At 41.2% G+C, this 11023-nt stretch overlaps 1 pseudogene; it reads right to left on the bottom strand.

Annotated features, from left to right (window-relative positions):
• Window positions 1-3518: 3518 nt before the first annotated feature.
• LOC134362158 (zinc finger CCHC domain-containing protein 17-like) lies at window positions 3519-4296 on the bottom strand (annotated as a pseudogene).
• Window positions 4297-11023: the final 6727 nt, after the last annotated feature.

The following is an 11023-nucleotide window of genomic DNA, read 5'->3' on the forward strand; positions in this document are numbered from 1 at the left end:
ATATTAACCAATTAGCTTAATCAGCATTGGTTGTCACCAATGTATGACACGAGCTCTACTGGTAATTTTGAGAATGCTTCTCAAACCAAACTTTGCAATGACATGAAGAAGAAATGCTAATTATACTCCCCAGAGGTTCTGGAAAGTTATCAAAACAAAATTAGTCTTATATTTACACGTTAATCTGTATGCTACTTTCAGGCCTTCCCTTGCAATGTAAGGGGATAAAAGGAGTAGTTATAAAATCAACAAATGAAAGGACATCAGAGCATATAAAAATAAAGCATGATAGCTCTGTGAAGAAGTGTTTATTTCCGGAAACTTTTTAAATAGAACTAAAAGTGGATAGACTTAAAATAGTTTGAGGCCTATTTTTTGTTTTTCTCTGAACTGAGTGCCATGGAGCTATCAGAAAGTTCCTGACTATAAGAAATACAATTCTAATTGGAAAGAGAAGACTAACAATAATTAAATGAGAAAACTATGAAAGGTAGTATACAGTTACGTGATAAACTATGTGGTATTCAAAATTCATACTGTAAATCTCAGAATAGAGAAAGATCATTGGATAACCAGTACATTAAGAGGAGAGAGTCCATCGTTTAGACAGAAGAGATAAGCAAGAAGGCAGTCCTGGTAAAACAGATCTGTGTAAATCAAGAATTCGTGCAGAGATGTGCAAAGTAGGTGGTGTGTCCTGCAGGAGAGAACACCTGAGTATAATGAAAACATCTTCGGAAAGCCAAGATGGCATCAGTTTATGGAGGAGGTCATGAAAACCTCACAGTTAGTTTAGGCCTGCTATAAATGACAGTGTGAAATAATAGTGGCTTATTAAGTGAGGAAATAACATGATACAAGCATCAATAAAAGAAGTTAAGCCTCATGGAGGGATTTTTCAAAGCTCTGAATTCTACTTTTGGTCTAGTCCCAGCGTCATGGTGCAAACTGGATAGAATTATATTCTCAAGGCTTGAGTGTAGCCTCAGGGTCAGCCACACGTAAGCTTTTTGCATAAGGATGATATTGCTGGAGCATCATTACTAGAACACATGCTTTAGGTTATTTTTAAGTAGAGAGACATTTTTGTACCACACCCAGGGAAAAGCAAGTCTTCTTAATGCAGTACACTCACCCTGGAATGCTCCTGACATCATTGTCCACTTCTGCACTGGTTTCTTGGGTGCAAGTCTGGGGCTCACTCCCCAATTCAAATCTATATCTATGGCAATACTGGCAATGGTTTTTTAACTTGAGGATCTGTACAGACAATACGTCTCCAACAGACTGGGAATGACTAAACACACACAGTTCTCAATGATACAATTAACATAAGCGTAAAACAAACTGGAAATATGCAGTAATTTGTAATTCTTCACCAAAAAGGGGCGCAATGATATGCCAAAGAGAAGGAATTCTTTTGGGTTTTTTTTTTTTTTTCTTTTTTTCTCCTCACTGGCCAGTACAGGGATCAAACCCGGACCTTGGTGTTATCAGCACCATGCTCTAACCACCTGAGCTTAACTGGCTACCAAAGGGAAGGAATTCTGTTCAATCCATATTTCTCCTAGTCTAGGTATGATTTTTAGGCTCCCTCATACTGTTTGTATTTCACATGCTATGTAAGTCACTACACGAGTACAAAGCAGTCTTTAAGATGGAATCTTTACTAATTTTATTGGTTAGAAGACAGAACTTTATCTTCAACATCCACTGCAAAAATGTCTCCCGATAGTTTCTTGTTGGAGAAGCATTTCTCTTTGAATTTTATGCTTCTGCAGATTCAGGTTTTTGATTGTAGTACTCTGTCTACTAATCAACCTGCCTTTCTGTTCTGCCTGAACTGCAGCAATTAGGGTTTTCATGAGCCTCCATGCTGATGTCATCTTTACTTTCTGAAGATGTTTCCATTATATTCAGGTATTCTCTTCTACATCCAGACCTCACCTGCCCTTCATATCTCTGCATTCATTATATGATTTACAGTGATCCATTTTCCAACCTCCTCTTGTTTTGGCTGAAAAGTAACTTCCAGATTGACTTCTAAACTTAAAAAGCAATCCTCCAGCAGACAGAAACATTTCAAAATTTCACTTCTTATTTGATATTATTAAACACTTTTCCTGATTGTAAAGATCAGGATTTTGTTACTGTTTAACCATTTCACATCCAATGTAGCACAGTAAAACTGTTTTGCCCTGTCTTTCAAAGGCACAGATTTGTAAATTGCATGAAACACCTTGTCGTCAAATACGCAGCTGATTACAGCTTCCCCTCTAGTAATAGACTGATTCACCCACCAAATTGGCATATAGTCTAACAAATGATCCATAAAGTCTTTCTTAGGCACAACATAGATGCTAAAAGAGAATGTCAACTGGCCTAGGCATTTTAACTGAAAAAAGAAAAAAATGTCCATTTACCTACACATGCTTATTTACCAAAGCAGAATGCAGGAACCTCTTTCATTGATTCATTTAGTTATTGGATGTTTATTGAACAACTGTTACATATCAAGCACTGTGACTAAAAATGCCTCTGATAGATGTTATATCCCAATCTAAGGAAAGAACAGACCAAGAATTATCCCCCTGAAATAATATATACCCCTGAACTATACTCAGGAAAAGCAATGATGATTTAAAAAACAGCAAATTATGGACAGATGGGATCAATCCGAAAGGTTGCACTTCAGTGAAAGAAGGGGAAAGGTTAAAGAGAAGAATCTATTCTGTTAGTTCTTTTCTTTCTTTCTTTCTTTCTTTTTTTTTTTAAGTTTGAACAAAACACACTTCCATTCAGTGCCAGGAATTTAAGCAGAGACCTGAAGTGAAACCAACTGACACACGTGGCAGTAAATACAAAATAGAGCAATGTTCTTGGCTTCAGCTGTCTGGTTCACTGGTCTGCTGCAATGTCATGCACAAGCTAAGTCACACTGCAAATCTTTCTGGCTGTGGCCACACAGGCTGTCACTTCAGCATAGTGAAAGCATGTTATGAAGAATGGAAAAATTGAGCACCATTTCTCACCATATTCTGCCTCCTGCTGTCATTCTCTCTCTGCCTGTGGGTTGGATGCAACAGAGATCACCCAATTGTCCCAGGACAGACCAACAGGGAGTGGCCAATCACTCTGTTCTCCAGCTACAGCCAGACTCACCTCCACAGCAGTACCTGTGGCTTTAGCCTGGACTCCTGTACAAGCAGACAGCTCTGGCAGTGGCAGCTGGAGAGAGTAATAGGACCCCCTGTTGAATGAAGGAAGTTAGCTGAATGAATGGCAAGCCGCAGGGGTCACTTGTGAAGGGACCAATTCATTCAAGCAGCTGCTTTTCACTTCTAACTCCCAAACCTGCCTGCTGCATGAGGGGAAGCTATCTCTCCCATGGGAGTGAAGTCAGTGCAGTGGGAGACCATATTCTCACTACCGAGTCTTTCCAGGAGCCAGGCTTCAAGGCACAAGGCACAAGGCACCTGGTTCCTTACTCTCAACCACACCCTCTGTTCTTTCTATTCTCATTCCTTATGCTTCTTGTTCTGCTTCTACTTTTCTCTTTTTATTGCTGCCTTACTGTTTTTTGATGTGTGCCTTCTACTCTGGCCTGTTTCACTCTCAGAATCTGAGCTGTCAGAGTCAGATGACTTCTGGTCTCTATGTTTCTTTTTCTTCTTTTCCTTTTTTCTTTTTCTAGAAGAATTCCTCATGGGGTCAGGCTTCTCAAACTCTGCTGACTTCATCTCTTCTATCTCCTCTTCCTCACCAAGTATTAGAGTGTACTTGGTCCCACCTGGTTGCATGAAACAATCTTTTGCAGAGTGGCTTTTCAGCCACACTTCTTGCAGGTAGTGTTCAGAACAGCCTCGAAAGTGATCTTCTGCCAAGTGTAATCCTGGAAGAACTGCCTCCGCCTCTCCTTGTTCAATGATAGTGCTGTTGGAATCAAGTTCTTTCCAAGTTTCTTGGTTGACAACTTTCATGGAGAGGAATACTTTCATCTTATCATTATTCATTTCTTGGCCAATAAGCTTCACCCACACTTTGTCTCCTACATCTACTATCTCAAATGGCTCATCCACCTGACAGGATGACATATGAGTTTAATGCGCCAGACCTGAAAGGTTCTAAGTCCTCGTCTGGGTAAACTACCAGCTGTTCCTGGTGAAAGATACGTTGCTTCCGAGAGCCTGGGATTTTGAGAAAGACTCCATAGTCTGCCACTATAGCAATGCCTCCTTGCAAAATAGTGTAGAGAGCAGGCAAGTTTCCCATGGCCTCAGGCCTTCCTGAATTCATCCCTAATGTTCTATCACTCCTCCATTTCTCTTCTTCTACAGCTAATTCAAATGTCTTGGCATCAGCTCCAAGTCATCCAGCCACAACATTGCACAAAATGTCAAACCACCGTCCTGCTCTTAAAGTCACCACTGGTCCACCTCCTCCCTTCTTAGAACCCATGTTCTTCCTAGTGAACAAAGACATGATCTCACTAACTAAAATAGTTTCAAGCAATATGGCAGCAGTAGAATGCATACATAAGAAATTGAGTTTTAAGACAGTCATGTACTTATGTTTTAAAAAATGGAATTCCTCATGGCACATGTAAATTACATGGGCTCCTCCATTTGACAACTCACCATCTCAGATTTTTTTTTTTTATTTCATTTTAGGCATAAGTTGCTCTCAAAACTCTCAATTGTTAATTGGTCCACTTTAAAGTGAAGTTATGCTCTTTTCCTTATGGTTGGATTTCTGTGTGAAATGCATTAGTATTTATTTTTAAATGCTTAACCATGTAAAATTTTATTTCAAACTCAATAACTTAGCCTACAAAGTTTCTAGTTGATGAAAATGTCAGACACAAAAAGATAGGAATGTTTGATTAGTTAAGTATCTTAAGTTTTTGACAAATACTAAGTGGACTTGTTGAATTCTTGCTCGCAGAACTCAGAACTTTATTAAAGACAGAAATGGAGAAAATTAGCCTAACTAAACATATGGTCCTCCACAGCATAGGCCAAGCCTGCTCCTTTTTCAGGTCTTTTTCTTAGTTTCTTCTCTGTGATGAGTCATTCCTCTGTTCTGTTTTTCTTTTACTGACTATATGTTTAAAAAAGGAGAGAGACAGAAAGAGAGATAAGTGAGGAAGAAGGCTTAGGTGTTGCAGGTAACCGAGTGTATAATTCTGAATGACACATTTTCACTCTTCTTGTCTATGTTCTATCAGCAAAAGTAGGAGATTGAATCAAATGATCTGTTAAATGCTGTATTAATCAGAGTTCTCCAGAGAAACTAAATCAACAGAATATACACACACACACAAGGGTATTTCGAAAAGTTCATGAAAATATAGGATTATAAAATTAAAAGATAATATGTCTCTTTCCATGATTTTTTTGAGGTACACTCGTGTATGTGTATATATGTGTGTGTGTGAAGTGCACAAGGGTACCTCAAAGGAGAGAGAGATAGAGAGATTAATTTTGAGGTATTGGCTCATGCAATCATAGAGGCTGGAAAGCCCCCAATTTGCTGTCTGAAAACTGGAGACCCAGGAAAGCTGATGGTATAATTCAGATCAAGTCCAAAGGCCTGAAAACCGAGGAAGCTGATGGTGTAAATCCCAGTCTGAGGGCAGGAAAATATGAAATAAGATGTCCCAGCTCAAGCAGTAAAGCAGAAAACAAATGGGGGTAAATTCCTGTTTCCTCTGCCTTTTGTTCTATTCAGGTATTCACAGTTTATATCATGTCCACCCACATTGTGAAGGGATATTTACAAAGTCCACAGATTCAAATAAGTGGAAACACACACAAACACACCCAGAAATAATGTTTAATCTGGGCACCCCATGGCCCAGTCAAGTTGACACATAAAATTAACCACCACAGATGCTTTTAGTTCATTCATTCCATGGATTCAATTCGTGAAGTTTTCCCTCTTTCCGTATTTCCTTCTTTCCTTCATATGGGGAACACTTTGGAGGAAGAAAATTGCATTGATTGTTTTTTCTTTTCCTTTTCTTTGTAATAGCTTTATTGAGATATAGCTCACATACCATGCAATTCACCCACTCATCAATTCACTTTTAACTACAGATTTTTTAAAAGTTAATAATTAAAGTATCTTTCTTGCATCTGACGTAATGATTTTTTTTTTTTTTTTAAAGTTCATGGTCCAGGACAGTTTTTCAAGATGGCGGCGGCTGCGGCGGCTGGCGCGGAGTAGCGGAGGTGGAAAAGGTGGCCACTGGGCCTCAGGCAGCCGGGAAACTTGTGGACCTTCCTCTGGCCATCTCTTAAGGGAGGACTGCTGCTGCTGGCCGGTCGTGGGGGCTCAACGCCACTTTGCCCCCGGCAGGAGAGGCTGCCTCATTTACAGGCAACAACTTTGAAGTGTGGAGCAGGAAAAGAACTGATTCTTAGCTGCAAAAGCGAGTCTTGAAACAGGGAACACGGCGCCAGGGCTGCTGTGGATGCAGCCAGGATCCCGGAGGCTGGGGCCGCACTGAAGGCGGCCAGCGGCCCTATTCAGGATTCGAGGTTTCAGGCCGGCATTAAAGAAGATTCCTGGGGGGCAGAGCCCGTGGTGCACTCGGTAGAGTGCTGTACTGGGAGCGCGGCGACGCTCCCGCCGCGGGTTCGGATCCTATATAGGGAGGACCGGTGCACTCACTGGCTGAGTGCCGGTCACGAAAAAACGACAAAAAAAAAAAAAAAAAAAAAAAAGAAGATTCCTGGGAGCGCCCGAGCGGCGCCGCGACTGAACAGCCCGAGACGGCAGCGCCGAGAACACGGAAGGCAACAAACCAGAGGCAGAGCGAGCGCCCGACCTGGCACAGCACTGTGAGTGATCCCTGGCACAGCTCTGTTCGGGGGGTGGATGCCCACGCGGCTCCCGCCTGCACCACCAGGCCACTCACTGCCCCGGTGCTGCCTCCATTTTCCCAGGTGCGGGCAGCTCCGCCCTGCTCGGCCATCACTGAGCCCATTTGCTTGGCCTGGCGCGGGGCTTTCCGGACCCCGCGGGCCAGCCTCCTCTCCCACTCCCTCCGCGGTTCTCTGGCGGGGCTGGGGGTGTGGGGCGTCCCGACCAGTGTTGGGAGGGCTAGGAAGTACGGGCGGGCCGACTGTCACTCCACCACACCCTCGACTCCGGCCCGGTAAACTTCCTGTTACTGGGAGGCAGATACCATCTCTGCGACCACCAGTTTGGAAAAAAGCCTAACGAATTTCTGGTTGGGAATAGTGTGGTAGGAGAGTTCCCAGGTCCGCTTGAACCTGCCGGAGAGCAGGCTGCAGGCGGGCACTAGACTCGGTTTATACCAGGGGGATACAAAGGTGAACAAGACCCGAGAAAGATCTACACAGTGCTACAAAGGCACCCAGAGAGACCGGTCGTCTGTGCCTAGCAGAAAACTGGTAGACTTCCTGGGCGAGGCAGTGCTGAGCAGGGTCTTGAAGGCCCAGCTGATAGACGAGGGGTGCAGAAGACACACCCCAGCCCAGCAAAGTGTGCACAGAGGGGGGAGACGTGCGGCCAGGGAGGCGGAGACTCGACAGAAACCACACACCCGGTGGGGTCGCCACTGCACGATCTAACAGCCTGGGCCAGAGCACACGGAACAGGGAGAAGTCCTGTACAGAAAGTGAAAGCTCAACAGAGATCACACACCCTGTGGTACGTGATCCACCAGCCCAGCAGAGTCCAAGCTGACCAGAAAGGTGGATCCCCAGAGAAGCCCAAGACCCGAGGCAACCACACACACAAGATACTAGAGGCCAACTGAGCAGTCACGGCGGGAGCCATACCAAATTGGCAACCACAGCAACATCCTAGTTAGTCATTAGTCTCAAACCGGTGGACTGTGAAACCCCCTGCCACAATGAATAAACACCAAAAAAAAGACACCAGAAATACAAAGAATCAAGAAAGTACACCACCAAAAGTTAATAAATCTCATACTCTAGATCCTATAGAACAAGAAGCCCTTGAAATAACTGACAAGGAATTTCGAGTGATAATTCTAAGGAAACTGAATGAGATACAAGAAAACTCAGCTAGACATCATGATGAAATGAGGAAAAGTATACAGGATCTGAAAGAGGAAATATACAAGGAAATCAATGTCCTGAAAAAAAATGTAGCAGAACTTGCTGAACTGAAGAAGTTATTCAGCGAAATAAAAAACACAACGGAGAGTTTACCCAGCAGGCTTGTCGAAGTTGAAGAGAGAACCTCTGAACTTGAAGATGGGCTGTTTGAAATAACAGAAGCAGACAAAAAGAAAGAAAAAAGAATCAAGGACATGGAAGAAAATCTGAGAGAGATATCAGACAACCTCAAGCGCTCAAATATCCGAGTCATGGGTATTCCAGAAGGGGAGGAAAATGGAGATTCCATTGAAAACATATTCAACAAAATAGTGGCAGAAAACTTCCCAGGTATAGGAAAAATCACAGATCTTCAGATCCAGGAAGCTCAACGATCACCAAACGTATTCAACCCAAAAAGGCCTTCTCCAAGACATGTCATAGTCAAATTGGCAAAACTCAGAGACAAAGAGAGAATCTTAAAAGCTGCAAGAGAGAAGCGTCAAATCACCTATAAGGGAGCCCCAATCAGGTTAACATCAGACTTTTCATCACAAACCCTAAAAGCTAGAAAGTATATTTTCAAAATACTAAAAGACAAAGATTGCCAGCCAAGAATACTCTACCCTGCAAGGCTATCCTTCCGAAATGAGGGGCAAATAGTATATTTCTCAGACAAACAAAAACTGCGGGAGTTCACTACCACAAGACCACCCTTACAAGAAATCCTCAAGGGAGTACTGGGTTTGGTTCCTGAAAAATAACTACCACTGCCATAAAAACCTAAGAAAAATCTAAACCCGCTAGTACAATAAAAATGGCATTCATGAAGAGAAAACAAGCTAACAAAAACACTATCTACAACCTAAGGAACCAACAAACAAAGAAACCAAACAGTAAATCAGAAAGCAAGGAACAAAAGACACCTAAGACAACCAAACAACCAATAAAATGCTAGGAATAAATCAACACCTTTCAATAACAACTCTTAATGTTAAAGGCTTAAATTCCCCAATTAAAAGACACAGACTGGCTGACTGGATCAAAAAGCAGGACCCAACTATATGCTGCCTACAAGAGACCCACCTCACCCATAAAGATTCACACAGACTAAGAGTGAAAGGATGGAAAAAGATTTACCATGCAAACAGAAAAGAAAAACGAGCTGGAGTGGCTATTCTTATATCTGACAAAATAGACTTTAAACTAAAAACCATAAAAAGAGACAATGAGGGACACTACTTAATGATAAAAGGACTGATCCATCAAGAAGACATAACAATCATAAATATGTACGCACCCAATGTTGGAGCAGCCAGATTTATAAAACAAACTCTATTAGACCTAAAGAAGGAAATAGACACTAATACCATAATAGCAGGGGACCTGAACACTCCACTGTCAATATTAGACAGATCATCTAGGCAAAGAATCAGTAGAGAAACACAAGATCTAAACAAGACTCTAGACCAATTGGAATTGGCAGATATCTACAGAACATTCCACCCAACAACCTCAGAATATTCATTCTTCTCATCAGCACATGGATCATTCTCCAGGATAGATCACATATTAGGTCACAAATCAAGTCTCAATAAATTCAAAAAAATTGGAATTATCCCATGTATCTTCTCAGACCACAATGGATTAAAACTAGAAATTAATAACAAACGAAACTCTGGAAACTATACAAACACATGGAAATTAAACAGCATTCTACTTAATGACATATGGGTCGAAGAAGAAATCAAACAGGAAATCAAAAAGTTTATTGAAACTAATGAAAACAATGATACATCATACCAAAACCTGTGGGATACTGCAAAAGCAGTATTGAGGGGAAAATTTATTGCATTAAATGCTCACTTCAGAAGAATGGAAAGATGGCAAGTGAACAACCTAACACTTCACCTTAAACATCTAGAAAAACAAGAACAATCCAATCCTAAAGTTAGCAGACGGAAAGAAATCATTAAGATCAGAGCAGAACTGAATGAAATTGAAAACCAAAAAACAATTCAAAAGATCAACGAATCAAAAAGTTGGTTTTTTGAAAAGATAAATAAAATTGACAAACCATTAGCATGGCTAACAAAAAAAAGAAGAGAGAAGACTCAAATAACAAAAATTAGAAATGAAAAAGGCGATATTACAACTGATTCATCTGAAATACAAGGAATCATTCGAGACTACTATAAACAACTATACGCCAACAAATTTGAAAATCTGGAGGAAATGGATAAATTTCTGGACACACACAAGCTCCCAAAACTGAACCGTGAAGACATAGAAAATTTGAACAGACCAATAACAATAAAGGAGATTGAAGCTGTTATCAGAAGGCTCCCAACAAAGAAAAGCCCAGGACCAGATGGATTCACAGCAGAATTTTACCAAACATTCAAAGAGGAATTGACACCGATTCTTTACAAACTATTCCAAAAGATTGAAACGGACGCAAATCTCCCAAACTCATTCTATGAAGCAAACATCATCCTGATACCAAAACCAGGTAAAGATATAACCAAAAAAGAAAACTACAGGCCGATATCCTTGATGAATATAGATGCAAAAATCCTCACTAAAATACTAGCAAACAGAATACAGCAACACATACGAAAAATTATTCATCACGATCAAGTGGGATTCATCCCAGGGATGCAAGGTTGGTTCAACATACGCAAATCAATAAATGTGATACACCATATTAATAAACTCAAACACAAGGACCATATGATCATCTCTATAGATGCTGAAAAAGCATTTGATAAAGTTCAGCACTCATTCATGACAAAGACCCTCTATAAGTTAGGTATAGAGGGAAAGTATCTCAACATAATTAAAGCCATATATGCCAAACCCACTGCCAATATCATCCTGAATGGGGAAAAGCTGAAAGCTTTTCCTTTAAGAACAGGCACTAGAGAAGG

Source organism: Cynocephalus volans, chromosome 13 (assembly GCF_027409185.1).
Source record: "Cynocephalus volans isolate mCynVol1 chromosome 13, mCynVol1.pri, whole genome shotgun sequence".
NCBI lineage: Eukaryota > Metazoa > Chordata > Mammalia > Dermoptera > Cynocephalidae > Cynocephalus > Cynocephalus volans.